Raw genomic sequence first — 17,793 nt, 5'->3', positions numbered from 1 at the left:
GGGACATGGAGATGTCAAGCGTACAGACCAGCCCTGTTTTCCAACAAGCTGGTCCCTTTTATACCTTTTCTTGTCTATTTGTCCTTTTTTACCCCCTGCACACGCCTTCACCAGTCTGCACGCTTCCACCAGCACCCCCAGGACGAGGACCCTCGGTTTTGCATCTGTATTCATTATAAAGTCCCAGCTCACCTGTCGTATTTTTTTTAACAGCCCATCAATTAATGTGACTGATGAGGTTTTTCTTGTCTTTGGCCTCCACTGGGTCTGTATCTCTGTATATTTTGTTTATGGCTTTCCCCTTTCCTTCTTTCCTCCTTTCGCACTGCCAAGTTGCAAAAAAAAAAAAAAAATAGAGAATAAAAATAAAACCAAATCCCTTTCTTGGCATAAACCAAAGGAAAACACGCAGCTGAGAAGCGTGTCCTTCCTGCGGGAGAAAGTCTCTGGCAGCTGCCACTGTGATTTTTGGGATGGGGCAAAGGATCCAGGAGCAGGGGAGCTCGAGAGAGGAGTGGAAAGTGCAGACCCAGCGAGGAAAGGGCTGGCACAGCACCTCGAAAGCTTCTGCGTATCCTCAGCATGTGCACGAGAGCTGAGGACTGCTGCCACTAGGCTTGAGCTGAAAAAGATGAAATAAAGACAAGGTATTTGGAATTAGGAATTTGGCTTGAAATAGCAAAATCACGCTAATGAATTACATTCAGAGATGAAGGGATGAACTAGTGCAGGGCATGCCTTTGGACAAGGACTGGCATGGATTTCTGAAAACAGAGGCAGAAAGGTCCCAGACTGGATTTTTTTTTTTTTTTTTGTGAATCTGCACTTTCCAGAAGAAGATTTCTCATCTGAAGCCACAGGCCACCTGGAACGCATGGATGAAAAGGACCATGCCAACATTAATTAACACCGAATACAGTTTTTAAATGAGCAAGCGTTTCTCCTGGGGTTAATTCCATGAAGCTACGATTATAGCTTCAATAGGCAAGACAGATTAAAAGCTGAACATCGGAGTAATCACTCTAGAAAAGTTATACTGAAAGGCTTTAGGCAGTAGTAACAAGTTCTTTGTCAGGGTAAAGAGCTCAGTCTTGCAAACTATCCGTGCTGCCAACATTTGCAGCTTTCAGTCAGATTGCAAGGACATGGGGTTGTTTTCGGAAGATGAATGCTCCTGCGCATGTATCGTCTGTTTGTTCTTCTTCTTTTTTTAATGAGACAGGAATAATAAACTAGAATACTACATTTTGGGAGTAGTTCGTCTTCGTTTGTTATTGTTAAATGCAGTAAAGAGCAGCTGCTTCCTCCAGCTGCTCTGGCCCAGCATGGCTGATGGCAGGACCCCAGTGGCTCCAGCAGACGATGCCAGGACCCCAACCTATTCCCTGGACCGCATGTGCTCCTTCAGCAGGCATACGCATGGGAGAGAGAGTGCAAACAGCAAAGGGATAGTTGAGAAAAGATGTAATGAGAGAAGATATAACAAGGTAGGACAGACTGTGATCATCGGGCACGAGGTTCAGCCAGAAAATCGCACTGACCGACCCTGTTTCACACACGTTTTGCCCTTCTCATGCTCTTTTCTCCCTATCCCCCTTCTTTGATCCTCCTGTTCCCCCCTCCCCCTGCACACCCCCATGATTTTCAGAGCACTGCAGTTTCTGCACCCTCCCAGTCCAGGGCCCCTTGGCCCACATCCTACCAGCCGCAAGGTTCGGCCTTAATGGAAGCGGTGCCGGTAGCTCGTTAGCCCGCCAATTAGTGTGACTGGTTGTTCTGTTTCTTGTGATTGTCTCCCACCTTAGAAACCCTCCTTCGGATATCTCTGCTGGCATAAAACACTCCTATGTTCTCACCTAATTCAGTGTGTCTGACCAGGTGGGCTCCCATCACCGCCTCCCTTTCCTACTACACCTTCTAGCCTTGGGAAAGGTCCATGGCCAGGCACCCACGAAGGAGCAGATGCTCTTCTTCCACCACCCCTTATCATCATCTATAACTTTTCAAGTTCTTTTCCTACATTTCTGAGTTGAAACCACAGCCCTCCAGCTAGGAGAGCTGCTCCACAAAATTTCTTCTCTTACTCGCAGGTTACTCACAGGTTCTCACGTAGGGAATACGTTGCTGAAGAAGACTGAGGAGATGCCAAACACCACGTCAAACTCTCCCCAAACACTGTGCTGTGCCTGTTAATCACTCGAGAAGTCATTGACTTTGAAGATCTGCTAGGGGAGGAGGACGCATCTCACCCAGCTTTACATACCAAAGTCTGGATGTTCCCACTCAACTCGATTCCCTTGGAGTTGACAGGAAAAAAGAAAAAGGCACTTTATGGATACATCTTAGCTGGCTTCCATCAGAACTCGTGGTCAGCAGCAGAAAAAAAACTGCAAAGGCTTGAAATGATTTTGTATATCTAATCTAGTCGAGCTTTAGCATGAGCAGAAAGAAAGACGAGATGCAGTTTTGCAAAACATGCCAACTCCCTCTCTTCTTGTGGAAAACAGGGCATTTTGTAAGAAGACAAAGAGGAAGGTAATGCTTAACTGTCTGCAGCCACCGTTTCAGAGAGAATTGCTTGGAAATCTCCAAGGAAGCCCTCTGCTCTGCCCCGCCAGCTGCCTTGTATTCATCTGATACCGAGATTTGGACCTGCAAAGCTTGGACTGGCATGCAACCGCCCCTTCGAACGCTGCTCTCTTAAGGCGTTGGATGTAATTGATACGGGTCCTGAGTCAGGATCTCTGGTTAGGGCACAGCGTCCTCAATTGCTCCTTCGTTAATGAGGAGAACTGCAGAAACGGACAGTAGCTGCCTCCAGCCTTCATCTTGCAGAACGTAGCAGTCTCGTCTGTGTCTTTCACAAAATGGAGGAATTTAGGTTTGAAGAGAGGCATTTCAGCACTCCACGAACGAACACGAGCCAGCAGCATGTGCCACGATGACAGCAGAGAGATGAGCGCTGTCCTCTAACACTTGGATTCCTTCCTTGGATTCCGACATCACCAGCAAAAAATTCTTTCCTTTTATAGCTCTTTCCTGAAAAAGAACCATACAAACAGAAAAAAAACCAACACAGATGGTTGGAGGGTTTGCTGAAGTAGTTTCGGAGAACAAGGAGCCCTGCTTGTTGTTCATGCTTGTGCTGCTTCAGAAGATTTAAACAATTTTGATTGCAACACTTCTGGTCCAAGCGGACACCACTTGAATTTTCCTCTGCAAAAGATTGTATACAATTACACGAAAACAAGCATGGCACTCAGGGCATTTGGACAGATTAATCACACTTAAGGAGCAGTTCAAACATTTTGCTGAAAGAATGCATCTTGACCGGGATTTGTCTTTGCTGGGCTGCATACAAAAGCAGAGTCTGAAATATGAAGTGGTTTTTATCAGTCTCTCTGCGTTAATTAGGGGACGGAAATGCAAGCCTGTTGCCTGTGAGCAGGCAGTACCAGTCATCCCATTTTCCAGACGATGTGAACTCAAGGGGATGTAAAGAACAGCAATTCTGACTGCTCAGAGATAAGGAAAAACTCCCAGAAGGCGTCGGAGAAGACTGTGAGAAAGGATATCTGTCTCAGGAACGGTACAAAGGTCTCGCGGCACACCAGACCGAAAGGAGAAAGTAGTAAACCCAGAAGCTCTGAAAGGGAAGCTCACATGACACAATGCACTGCTGGGCGGCAGAAACCCGGACAGGCTAATGTCTAACCACAAAACCAGCTGGTCACTTTATCATATTGCTTGTGGCTAGAATTAAAGATAAACTTTTCATCCGACACTGGAAGCTCACTCACCAGTCCCTAATTTTCTAAAAACCAAAATGAGAGCTGCTCTTGGAAGAGATTATACAGGACGACTTTTTATAGAGCCCGTACTTCTTCTGGGGCAAGAAAAATTGCCCACAACCACGGAATTGGTACAAACGTGGCACTTTGAGGCTGATCTTTCTGAAATTTCCTGGGTTACCAAACCAGATCGACATATGTGTGCTTCCATGATGCAACTCCAACTGTCCCAGCTGCCTAGCTGACAGCAACCAGCTCCCGCTGAGGTTTTCAGAAAGATTTATGGATGTTCTTTCTCCAGCAGGCTTATTTGTTCACTGGATTATGCAATTAATCTTTGTGGTCCGGCTGCGTTAGCGAAACCAGGGCAGCTGTAGTGCATTGTGCTTGGCTGCTCTGACTGCGTCCCAGCTGGCTCCTCCGGCCACGACTTCCATGACATGTTGCTGGTGTGGTGGGTATGGTCTTCTCCTGTACAACATGATGGGGATGGTCTTCTCCTGTACAGCACGGTGGGTACGGTCTGCTCCTGCTCTTGGCATAAAGTCATAGTCAGGTTTGTGAGCATGGAATCACCCCTTGAACAGGATAGCTCGTTAATAAGAGAGCCCAAGGCAGAGCACATTCTGGGAAGCAACCTGATAAGGAATCTCTGTTTGACTGCCAGTCGATCACTTTATCTCATAAATAGGAAAGGAAAAGCCATCACAACACCATTCCTCTGTTGGTGAAGGCTGACAGTGTCTCACTCCCCTGTGAGGGGAAAAGGATCGCGCAACCCAATTTCAAAATACATATTCAAAAGACCCGAATCCTGGAAAATTACAGACCAAAAGACAATGGCCTCATAATCCTTTGAATAGCAACCCCAAACAAGAACTCTTGGAGCTCTCCAGGGACTGAACCCACAATTTCCCCCTGAGCTGGGACACCTCTCGGGGTGCCCCGAGGGACCTCGCATCTCAGGGCTGAATCCTCGAGGAACGAGCTCGTCTGCAGACATACACCAGCGAGGGAGTAGGGTGAACTAAGAGGGGATTTTGATGAGTGCTGTTAAAGTCATGTAATCTAACCTTGTTATTTGCTATAAAGGTATATAACAAACCCTTAATTGCTGCGGCTTTAGAGTTGTATAAAATCTAATTCCACAGCAGCTGGAAAGGACACCTCTCTTCTTGGCCTTCCACCTGAAACCTCACAGGGGGTTCCAGAAACTCCCTTTTTGTCCCATTTTTTTCTGCCCGTCCTAAGGAGCAATGCTCTAAAAAGCAGGAAGCCTGAAACAACAAACCTGCTGACAACTTTAGTCACATTATTTCAGCCCAGTATTTGAAGGGAAAGGGTGTGTTCTATTGTGTAAATCAAGCTGAGTAGGAGCATTTTGCTGTGCAGGAAGGATTTGACAACAAATTTAACAACTAAAAGGACAAGCAAAATTGCATTATTTTCTAGAACAAATTAAGAAGCCTCATGTTAAGCAGCCAGCCTAGCAGGTGAGCTTGGGAAGTGTCCTACAGCACAGTGGGGCCACAAAATGAAGGCATCAGAGTGGCTGGGAATACAATGATATATGAGAAAATCAGGCTAAGGGGACCAATGGGTAGTATGCGGTATTACAAAAGATGAATTCAGAGGGGATGAGAAAAGTCTTTTTGATGGAAGAATGTGTCAGAAGACACTGAATGTGTTGGAAGGGGAACTCAGTACACCAGAAGATAAGGGAGGTGGATTTTTAGCAGCGTCCCCGATGCATATTCTTGGGAGGCTGTGATGGTACAGTGGTCGAAGCAGGGTTGTGTAAAGGACTAGAAGAGAATGTAGCCATGGGGTTGGGAAGAAAAGGAGGGATGGTGGCTGTGGAGAGAGGCTAGAAGCAGAAAGATCTGAAGGCAGTCTGTGGGACGAGGTTGGGTGGAAATTTGGTGTCTTTTCATAAGAGAGAAGCTGTTGTGTGTTAGTGGTGATGGCAAAAGAAAGGGAAGAGGTTTGGGAATTAGGGAGGGAGAAAGCAAGATGCTAGACAGCATTTTTTTGTGTGAAATGATCAGAATATAAGTTCCAAGGAGTCATATTTGATCATACTAACAATTAATGTTAAATTTCCAGGATAGGAGGTATCTAGGGACAGGTTTCTAAAGCACTGAAGTGTCTAAAGACATACAGAGGCCCCTATATACAGTTCCTAAAAATGTCCCTGCTCCAATTTTTAAAATGCACAGAGAGTACTTCCCCCCTAGTAAAATAGCCAGGAGTGTAGAAGTTGCAGTCGTGCCTTCCCTGACTGAAACTGTTTCGTTTTGCAAATTAACTGCACTAAAATCTGACCCTCCCACGTCCACTTTCAATATTCATACAACCAGACTGGTTGTAGTTGAGTACAGGCTGGAGAGTGTGAACAAAATGGAAGGATGTCAGCACGGCCATATTCATCTTTAGGTAGCTCAAGGTAGCTGAGTACAATCCCACAGTTTTGCCATCACAATCTATGCAGAAAACTGAAAAATAAACAAACAAATAAATAAATCCCACAAAGTCAGTGTCTGCTTTGGGGACACACACATAACTACTGCTCCTTTACGCATTGTAGCAGGGCAAGGGGATGCTGAGGCAATGCCATGCCATATTTTTATATTGCCTTCTTGCCCACCAGGTTAATAATTTGTTGAAGCACAGATGAGAATTTATTTATTTATTTATTTGTTTCTTAGGGTGACACAGCGAGCATTACTCAGAGGGACTTTGCAGGGTCACTTGTATCTTCTGATTTGTTCTGAGCAGTTGTAACACATTTTTTCACAAAGACAGATGTAATTTCTAAGGCCATGGTTTAATGATAAGTAAATCCAGATTAAAAACTTCTGAACTGAATTAAAGCCTACTATAACTATATGATGCAAAGCACTGACCCAATATAAATTCCGTATGTTGACTTAAGCTGGTTCAAAAGATTGATGCTGGATTCCTTATCTACCAGCTGGTCCTGTGCCAGATCAGATATTCTTTATTATCCCCAGGTAACAAAGGGAGTAAACGTATAAAAGTAGTGCTAGCTAAAGAAATACTGATTCACAGTTATTTCAGATTGCATTTGTACTGCAAATAATTGCTGAACCACAGCCAAAGGAAAATAAAAAATAAACCATTGAGAACATTTTGACCAGAACATTTTCGCTTTGAATTTATTTTAAATAAAAGCTATTAAATGGGAGTGTTCCTCAGACTGGTTTCTACCTTTGTTGTAGCTGTATGTAATTCAGTATGAGCTTCTGCACAACATTTACAATCCTTTATTTGGCACAAATATTTTTTTTTCTCTTTTGCCCTGTTAGAGATCACTTTTTACTTTTTCTTACAGGGTATTTTGTCACCTGAATTTTTCAGATGCACAGCAACCTCTAAGCCCTCTGCAAACATCTCAGACTCAGTCAGGAAACAATCTGGGACTATCTGAATGGACCTGCCCCAAAACATTTGTCTCAGGCAGGGTCATAAATTGTTCTGTGAAACTATATTATTCTTTAAAACTGAAAATAATGCCCAGACAGGATGCCTGACTTTGAGACACACAGAGTTCTGGAAGATTAATTCTGCCCTCTTGTCAAAGGGAGTGCAGTCAGCAGCCATCCACATCCTTTGACCTCATCTGCAATTACCATACACTTCAAATGGTGTCACATTGGTAGTAATGCTCTGTCTTTGCTAATTTTAATTAATGCTGTGAGCACAAGCCCCAGCTCTGAACTTGTGGGTGTCACAGAGGCAGGTGAGGACAGGATGCTGGTGGCTCCATGGTTCCTGCATGGCCGTGGCTGTACTTTCCACCGTGGCGGAACTTCCAGCAGTTCAGTTGGATGGGATCTACAAAGATGGAATCATAGAATGATAGAATATCCCGAGTTGGAAGGGACCCACAAGGATCACCGAGTCCAACTCCTGGCACCACCCAGGTCTACCCCAAAATTCAGACCGTATGACCGAGAGCACAGCCCAAGCGCTTCTTAAACTCCGACAGCCTTGGTGCCATGACTACATCCCTGGGCAGCCTGTTCCAGTGTGTGACCACCCTCTCGGTGAAGAACCCCTTCTTGATGTCCAGCCTGAACCTCCCCTGTCGCAGCTTGACCCCATTCCCTCGGGTCCTATCGCTGGTCACTAAAGAGGACAGATCGGCACCTTCCCCTCCGCTCCCCATTGTGAGGAAGCTGTAGGCCGCCATGAGGCCTCCCCTCAGCCTCCTCTTTTCCAGGCTGAACAGGCCTGGTGTCCTCAGCTGCTCCTCGTACGTCTTCCCCTCCAGGCCCTTCACCATCTTTGTACACCTCCTCTGGACACTCTCCAACAGTTTTATGTCCTGTTTGTACTGTGGTGCCCAGAACTGCACACGGTGCCTGAGGTGAGGCCATGCCAGCGCAGAGAGGGACAATCACTTCCCTCAACCGACTAGCGATGCTGTGCTTGCTTAAACACGGGATTCGAAATAGGAAAACAGCACTAACGCATTATAAATTATCTAATAGTTATTTTTTAAAACATTAAAAATACAGCTAAATTCTTGCTAGGTGCTTGTGCAGCAGGGACCCAGGGCTGCTGGCACCCCCTGGACAGACGCTTCCCTCTGCCATTCATTGCAGGGTCACGGATGCTGACCCTAACTGGCAGAGCTCCTCTGCCAGTAATTAAAAGTAACTGGCAAGTAATTAAAAAAGACTAAAGCCAGAGAAAATTCAGGCAGTGGTCACCAGAGATTTGCTGTCCCACTGAAAACAACCTAGTCATCTTGCACCATGGGAAGCCCATGCAAGGCTTGAGACTGCACCGACTTGTCAGGACAGAGCCCACAGCTTTATGATATCAATAGTAAATATAAAATTAATGAGAGATCGGTTAGTTGATTTTATGAAGAAAAAAACATCAGGAAAAGCCATTGCAAAATACTCAGGAAATATACTCGGGGAAGAAAGAGGTGACCAGAGAGGTGGTAGCTGGAGAGTGCCCAGGACCCAGACACATCCTCTCCATCCCAGTTTTGCTGGAACCAGATGCATGACCCACGCGGGACCAGCTGTGTGCAGCCAGTGGTGGAGGACGGATGCTGTCATTTCTCCAGTCAGTCTGTTCCTTAGGAATAACCATGCCAGATACAATCAGCCCTGCAGCTCCAGGCACGTGCCCTGCTCCCAGGAGGGTGCATGCAAAAGCTGTCAGGGTGCTGCTCTCCGCAGCCTGGGCACAGCGCTGAGTTCTTGCCCCTCGTCCTCCATCACCGCCCAGAAATGAGCAAGCACACAGCACAAACATGAGGCACGGGGCTTGGGAAGGGCCAGGAAAAGGCTGGCACGGCAGCCACCACGCTGGCTGCTGGGATTTGTTCCCCATTAATAGCATACAGTGTTTAAAATAACCCGCTAAGTTATTTTAAAGCTCTCACATTGCCACTTCAGACTGCAACATTATATCTTACACATACAGCCAATTGTTGGACCAATTAAGAATTTTCTTTGATTTAATAATCTAATTGCAATACACTCACAGTCTTGGCCCGACTATTTTGGCAGCAGCACCTCGAAGCACACACTGTGTGCACACTGGCTTGTCGTATCCAAAGCAAAGCCTTTGGAGCAGTAGCTCAGAGGAAACCCTTCAAACCTCTCTGCCAGCTACAAGCCCAGCTCGGAGCTGCCCAAAAGCTCAGACTGAGGGTATAAATGTAAATTTTGGTCCTTTAAGAAATTTGTGTGGTATAGTACTGTTGGATATAGATAGATTTGCCTGCCTCTGTTTTTTTTGTTGTTGTTGTTTTTGTTTTTGTTTTGTTTTGTTTTGTTTTGTTTTAGTTTTGTTTTTGTTTTGGTTTGGTTTGGTTTGGTTTTGGTTTGGTTTGGTTTTTGTTTTGTTTTGTTTTGTTTTTTCTTGCCCCTCCCAAGGTCAGGAAACATTTTTAGTCAAAGGTTACTCACGGACAGTTAAGGGACCCAGCATTTTTAGCATTTTACAACAGCTGTAAAGGAAGCTGTAAGGAAGCTTTTCTAGCTGTAAGGAAGCTGATACCTGGTGCAAAACTGCTGAGGAAAACCAGGCCAGTAGCCTCCTTTCCTCCAGACTAGACAGCCCCAGTGTCCTCAGCTGCCCCTCACAGGACATGTCTTCTTTTTATCTGCTTTGTTGCCCTCCTCTGGACACTTCCAAGTACCTTAAAATCCTTTTTATACTGTGGAGCCCAGAATTGCAGGCAGTATTTGAGGCAAGGCCACACCAACACTAAACATAGCAGGAGAATCGCCTCTTTTGATGCTCCCCAAACTGGTGTTTGCCCTCTTGGCTGCCAGGGCACGCTGCTGGCTCCTGCTGCCACCAGCACTCTCAGGTCCATGTCTGCTGAGCTGCTCTCCAGCCACATGTCTCTGAGTCTGTACCTGTGCCTGGCATTACTCCATCCTTGGCACCACACCTGGTGTTTTCCTTTGTTGAATTTAACGCTGTTGGTGATTGCCCAACGTGGTGCCTCCGGCACTGGTGGCAAGACACCAGCCCTCCTTGCTCACCCACAGCCGTGCTCTTCTCCCATGTCCAGCAAGGAAACACATCCTCAGGGCCTGCCAGATTCCTCACGAACAGCTGTGTCTTGATATGAACTTGATATGTTCTTGATATGTTGTCTTGATATATTGTCTTGATATGTTCTCCAGGCTGGAGAACAGCTGCAATGCAGAAATAAATAAAAAAAGAGTTAAGTGAGGTGACAGCTCCGCGTTCCTCGTACAGATCGAACGTTTGACGATGCATGTTGTTTAGTGAGGCTTTGTAACCTTCTGAACAGCCTAAAGGACTTAGATTCTTAAAAACCGGCGGGTGTTTGTACGCAGCAAGCACCTTTAACATCTGGCAAAACAATGTACGCAAACTGTGCTGTGGCTTTTAGTGGGGAAGATGTTTTCTGAATCACTTTAGTAGTCATATCAGAGATTGAGACTCTTAGCCAGCTTTACAAATGTAACGTGAGACAGCTCCCTAGGCTGGAGATGTCTGTGACAGCCCAGAACGCAAGAGATGAAATATGGGAAGAGAAAAGCAAACACTTGAAGACCAAACTCTGTGGCATTCATGATGTTTTCTTTTCACATATTTTGCAATTTTAGGAGGAAAAAAAGCCATTCAATTAATTCATCCATCACTCCTGTCTGCTTAACTTCTTTTATTGGAAAACAACTGTCTTTATTTGAACTTATTAGTAGGGCATTCCTCATGAAAAAATTAGAATGTCAGAACTTGGCTCTGTTGCCATTTGAGTGGTTGAGTCGGACATCTCAGAAACGGCCGCTCCGCTCTTTGTGTCTTGTCCAAAATTGGAAAAACTCTCCGTCTTTTTCGTAAGCCCCCTTTTAAGCATTGAAAAGCTGCCATGAGGTCACCCTGGAACCTTCTCTCCTCCAGGCTGAGCACCCCCAGCTCCCTCAGCTTGTCTCCACAGTAGAGGGGCTCCAGCCCCTGCAGCACTCATTAGTCCCTGATAAGGATGCAGCATGCCAGTCCCAGGCACTTTGGGGCTGATTCATGCAGGTGAGCACCAAGCACTGGACTTTCATTGTACAGCTCTTTGCTGTGAAGGAAAGGCTGCTTGTTTCAGAGCAGGCTGTTCCTTCCCCCCTATTATTGAACAAAGGGTGGGTTATATTTCCACGTCACTCCTCATTAAAGTTGTTGTTGCCACCGAGGCTGAGTAAGAAGCAAAAAGCTACTAAAAACTGGAAAAAAAAAATAAAATAAAATTGTTCTGAGATTACAACCTTCAAATGGAAATGGACTGGCACAGTGGTCCTTGGGGGTTGTTTTCTTTAGCTCAGGTGACACCTCTACTGACGTCTGGAGGTCCCAGGATAAAATCTCGCTGACCCTCTGCTCCTGGAAGGTGGTTTCACCATCATAACAGTAGTGGATGGTCCTCCAAAATAAAAAGGTCCTCTGCAGCAGGCAGGCTGGAGCACACACAGCACCTAAATCCTTACATGGTGTCTTCTGAAGAAGAGCTGTCACCAATAAATCTAAGCTGTTTCAAACATCATCTAGAAAAATCCACGGAGAGACATTGCTGCCTTTTAAATACAACAGCCCAGCTATGGAAATCACTAAACACAGTGACTCCTGGAGTGCCAGAGTGAGAAAAGACTGCAATATTCAGGTGATTCTTATATTCTCTGTGTCTCTGCTAGAGACTGGGATCTCTCTGGGTTATTCTCTTGACAAAAAGTGGCCCCATGCAACTCAGGACTGGTGCAGGAGGGCAGTTCTCATACTTGAGTAATCATAAAGTGGATATATAGAACTGGTTGTCCTATTTCAGCTCTTACTTTTGTCCCAGTCCGGGAGTATGACTTTATGCTGCTCACCAGTGACGCATTTCAGAACCATCTCAATAGCTGCAGAAGGCTCATGAGATAAGGAGGCAAGATAACACCGACCATAACGAACAATCACCTCCCTGAGCTGAATCGTAACCGCATGGTGTTTTACTCTGAAAAGCAACATGGAACTGTGAAGCACTTTATAGCTAATCAACATACAAGGAACTTAATTTCTGAACTATCAAGAAGGTTTGTTGAAGGCTAAAGAGACCCCGGAGTCACAGCTCCGAGGCAGGCAGTGAGACGCAGTGAGCTGGGAGGCTGATTTTAAAATTCCAGCTGTAGTTCTGAGTGCAGCAATGATCCAACAGAAATCAAATCCCATCCACTGGGTCCAATTCCCATGATCAGTGAGTCAAACCCTTGGCCCTGATGCACAAGGAATCATCTGGAGCAAGCAGGTAGGAGTGGGAAGAAGATGTGGGTATTTACACCTAAGCTGTATTAAATATAACAAGAACCCACACCCACGGACAGGGGATTTGGTTCTGGCTGTCTGCAGGGTCAAAGTCTGAGACCCTTCAGTGATGCTGCCACACAAGCCATTCCCACCCCATCTTTGCTCTTTGCATCACCGCCTTGGCTGGGCAGCTCGGTTGCCTTTTATTATGCAGATAATGTGGAAAAAATACATCCAAGTTTAAATAAATGGATAAATATCAATAAATTATAAATAATAAACAAACTGGTTCTGTTGTTACCTAAGGAAATATGGTCAAAACAGCCTCGTGCCTGCACTTCCATGACTAGTAGCACATCGTCCTATCATGCTCCTCCACTTCTTGACTGCAAAACAGAGATAAAAAAAAGTCTAAACATGGAAGGGGCATCACTGCTTGGAGCAGGGCTGAGTGTGGGATCCGCTTGCTTGTTTGCTACAGTCCCTCAAGCAGAGAGAGAAACAAAAGCATGCGATGTGGTCAGCAGGAGGGGAAAGATCACGCCGTGGCTAGTTGGGGCATGCAAACAAGTTTAATGGAGATCGTGTGCTCTGGTGGGAGAGAATCAGCCTTCTGAGGGAAGCACTGGGGGCTGCACCGAAACGTGGGCAGGATTTGGCAAGAGCTCTCTTCAGTTTCTTGTGCCCGGGCGAAGGAATCATCTCATGTAACTTCGGCCACCTCGGGCTTAAGGCTTTCATTTTAAACTACGTTATAAAGGACATTTAGATGTGTGGATAAAGGTGTCCTGTGGATGTCGGCGTCCCCAAAGAGGATGCTCTGTTCATGAGCAATGTCTCCTTCCCTCTCCCTCTCTCACCTTCTACTCAATACAGAAGACATCCAGATGACCAGCTCAGACTAGATGCCTAAGTTTTAGACAGCTGAAGTTAGGTGAGATGAATTCCAGCCTCAGTGCTGTGGAATTACAAAAACATATGAGTATCTCTTTAAAACTGAACATCGGTATCTATGCCAGCAAAGAGAAACTACGGAACTCAAAGGGCAAATCAGAAAACAATAAAGAACAACTGAAAATCTTTTATTTTTATGGCCCAGCTGTCTTTACACGGTAGTTTTGGAAAACACACCTGTGTGCATTAGGATAGCTGTGTTATCGCCTTCCCTGTGGCTCAGCCTGCTTGGCCTCCATTGCTTCCCTCCTCTAGCAGTAACAGTATTTGCTTTAACTTTCTCACAGAAACACCCTGCTAATCCAAACTTCCTCATTCCTGAGGAAAAACCGCTTTATAGTACCCTGAACAACTGTCTGGAGGTCTTGAGCTTCTCTCGTGTGAAAGTGGATGTTTTCAACCTGTCTCAGCACGTTGAGTTTGATTTAATTATCTCTTCCCTTCTAGAGTATTGCTCCCAGGAGTCAAATTCGCTGTCCCTTGCTGAAGACACACTGGAAGGAGCTGAGAGAGTCAAGTTTTCCTGGGGAAATGGCTGGTAAATGTTTTCTGTTCAGGTACAGTCAAACCGCTTTCCTTTCCTACATAATGCTTGCCAGAAGACTATCATGGATCTTGAATCCTAACTTTGATCTGAAATTAAGAAAGGGACCTGCAGCAGGTAGCAAAGCTATGATTTGCCTCTTCTAAATGCAAGGAGAAAATTGAGATATTTGAATGTTTTTCAGTGGTGATAAAGATTGTCAAATAGTCTCAGTGCAAAAGAACAACCCTGCACATGTTTTAGCCCACATATTTCTATAGTTTCTCGTTCCCCTCCGGCAACTCCTTCTCCTCGGCCACCATGTGGGCTATTTCTGTAATTAAAACAAGGCTCAGAGGGGCTCTGATGGACACCTCCTGCAGCTTCCCCCAGCATTTTGTAGCTACTTGAGCCCAAGAACAAATGCTCCTCTCTGGAAGCCCCAGAATATTGGTACTTCAACTGTAGCTGGAGAAGGGCACTTAAAGGACCCTACTTCACCCTAAATGATCACTTACAGATCCATTTCCGCACTTGGGATTGACAGAGACATCCGGAAGTCCGCTTTGACCCAGACCCTTCAAGGAAGAGGCTCTCAGGTCATGAATACCCACTTGCCTTATCCTGCTTGACCTATAAAAAGGGCTGTTCTTGGTGTGATTCACTGCTGTTAAGCACTCGGAAGCATGATCAAGTAGCCCAAAGCTATTGCTGGTATCTCCGGCTGGTTTCCCAAGCCTGGTTTTCACTTCATACCCTAAGTTCTCCAAAGTGATTTTGTGGCCGAAAGATGGTTCTCAGAAACCTTCACTGAGAAGCAAATAGAAAGGGAACAAACACAGCTCTGCTACCAATCCTTCCCTAAAGCAGAGGGGAAGTTACCACTTCTTGAGAAGAGGAGTGAAAGGGTTGAACATATCCAATGCTCATTCATCACCTCCTGCAAAGCTTTTAAGTCAGAAGGAAAGAGCAATCAATGTTTAGTTCCTTGAGTAGCTGTAGGAGGAGGACCAGAGGGTGTGGAGAAGGTGAAACATGGTGTTGATACCCTCCTTTCCAGTCCACGGGTAATAATGTGTAATAAGCTAAAAGATTCTCCTTCTCCAGCCTACTAGCAGCCATTCTTTTTACTAGATCTATAATCAGACACCATTGCCTAAAAAGCTGCAATCAGTAAGGTTTGTACATGTGAAGAAGCTACATCAGCCTGACAAACCTATTTTTTAAGGTAAATTAAGCTTTTATGGACAAACGAGTGAGTGGTTCCTGGATGACAGGATGTAAGCACGGCACAGGTGAGGTAAGGCATGACACGTTGCCTTGAATACTTTACTGGGACAACTAATTCTGCACTCAGTGTCTTTTCTTTCTCATTTTCTTCCATCCTCTATTTGCTTCAGTGTTGCTGCCTACTCTCAGCCCGTTCCCCTAATTTATACCATACTAATTTAGCATCCAGACCTTTATGTTGCAACTATCAAAGCCTTCCTATCCTACATCTGCTCAGTACAGCTTTTTCCTTTTGTGGGGCTCTCCACTCTTCACCATTAAAAATGCTAAGCTCCATGCTCAATACCCCTTCATCTCCAGCCCCAGGATCTGACCCATTCCCTCACTATTTTTTTTTTATGAGGCTTCCCATTTTATACTAAGAACAGCAGGTGGACCCCTAGCCAAAGAAGTCTCTGAAGAGAATTGAACATAGAAGATCCTCTGCTGAAAACCATAGAATTGTCATAGAATCATAGAATGGCTCAGAGTGGAAAGGACCTTAAAAATCATCTAACTCTAACCCCCTGCCATAGATCAGGTTGGCCAAGGCCCCATGCAGCGTGGCTTTGAACACCTCCATGGACTGGGCCTCCACAACTTCTCTGGGCAACCTGTGCCAGTGCCTCACCACCCTTACAGTGAAGAATTTCCTCCTAACACCTAGGCTAAATCTATCCTCTTTTGGTTTAAGAACATTCCTCCTTGTCCTGTTATCTACCCAAGTAGAGAGTGCTCCATCTTTTTTATAAGACCCCTTTAAGTCTTGAAAGGCCACAATGAGGTCTCCCTGGAGCCTTCTCTTCTCCAGGCTGAACATCCCCAGCTCTCTCAGCCTTTCTTCATAGTAGAGGTGCTCCAGCCCTCTGAAGAGATCCTCCAGTCCTCTGTAAAATCAAGGTCTGTAGGAGCATTGAGCAAAGGGACACAACCACTTCTTCCATCTGCATGTAAAAAGCTAACAGGGCTGTCCTCAGGGCATCAGAAAAAGCATGAAGATTGATGAGATCCACCCAGAGGAAAGTATGTCTTTCCCCCTCAATCCAGGACAAGAGAAGAAGCAAGCAGGTTTAGGGATGATCCTTTCCTTTTGACAGAAGGTTACCAAGACAAGCCATGGTGTCTGACTCCTTGTAGATATTCTGGACATGGTCCTGGACAACCTGCTCTAGGTGGCCTTGCCTGAGCAGGGGATTTGAACCATTTGACCTCCAGAAGTCCTTTACAGCTGCAGCCATTCATCCTGTGATTCTGTAAAAAATGCAGAAAAATCCAGTTGCTAAAAACATGCAAGCAGGTGCCAGGCCTTGCCATGTACTGCTAGCAGTGTGCTGCCAGGATCCCTCCAAGGCCTCCTCCGTGAAGGAGCTGCAGTGACAGAATTTTGGAAGGAGAGGAAAACATTTGGCTCATGAGTGCTGCTAATCTGAGATTCAGCAGAAATGCCCTGCTCCTGTTTACCTACATGGCAATGGGGAGCAGGGCCCCAAGGGTTTGCTCGTTCCCCTCCAGGCAATTTCAAATCTTGGCACCCAAATACTCCAAAAAGCACCTCCAAAAATACTCATTAATATCACCTGCTGAGTACTCTGTATCTTCATCTCTTGCTATTTTAATCTGCCACCTGTAAAGCAATAAAGCAAGTGTGAGGACAGGCAGATGAAAAGCAAGGAAGTACTCAGCTACTTTGGGCAGGAAACACCTGAGGTAGGCAGGAGCCAGTTTTGCAGCTGGACCCAAAACTTGTTTAAATAACATACCTGAGACTGACACAAAGCAAAACTTGGCTGTGCCTCACTGAGAAACAACACGTACTTCCTTACAGGGCCAGCACTATCCCGGCAGTGGGGTGAGATGGTGACCTATCCACTGCAGTCATTGTCCCTCTGTCACATTAAGGGTATGTGGCTGAGGGAGACCCTCCGGTTGAGTCATGAGGTTCAGAAAGGACCCCCTTGCTTTCTAAACCCTTTCTCAGAAAGGAGCCTAGTCCCAGCCTTGGTCAACGGTTTATGTCTAAAGGATTGGGTGTATAGTTACTTATTATTTCCCTTATTATGTCACTCAGAGGATGGTGAGGTACTGGTACAGGTTGCCCAGAGAAGCTGTGGATGCCCCATCCCTGTAGGTGGTCAGGGCCAAGTTGGATGAAACCCTGAGCAACCTGATCTAGTGGGTGGCATCCCATCTAGTGGGGGTTGGAAATTAATGATCTTTGAGGTCCCTTCCAACCTGAGCCATTCTGTGATTCTATGAGTATCAGAGTCAACGTTTGCCAGTTTCAGAGCCCTACCAAGGACTTTCACTGAGATACTTTTGCAAAGTTGATAGAATCATAGAATCCTAGAATCATTAAGGTTTGAAAAGACCTTCAAGATCATATGGTCCAGCCATCACCCTACTATCAATATCACCCCACTAAACCATGTCCCTAAGCGCCAGGTCCAACCTTTCCTT

Source organism: Oxyura jamaicensis, chromosome 1, assembly GCF_011077185.1.
Source record: "Oxyura jamaicensis isolate SHBP4307 breed ruddy duck chromosome 1, BPBGC_Ojam_1.0, whole genome shotgun sequence".
Classification (NCBI taxonomy): domain Eukaryota; kingdom Metazoa; phylum Chordata; class Aves; order Anseriformes; family Anatidae; genus Oxyura; species Oxyura jamaicensis.
This window is presented reverse-complemented; position numbering follows the sequence as displayed.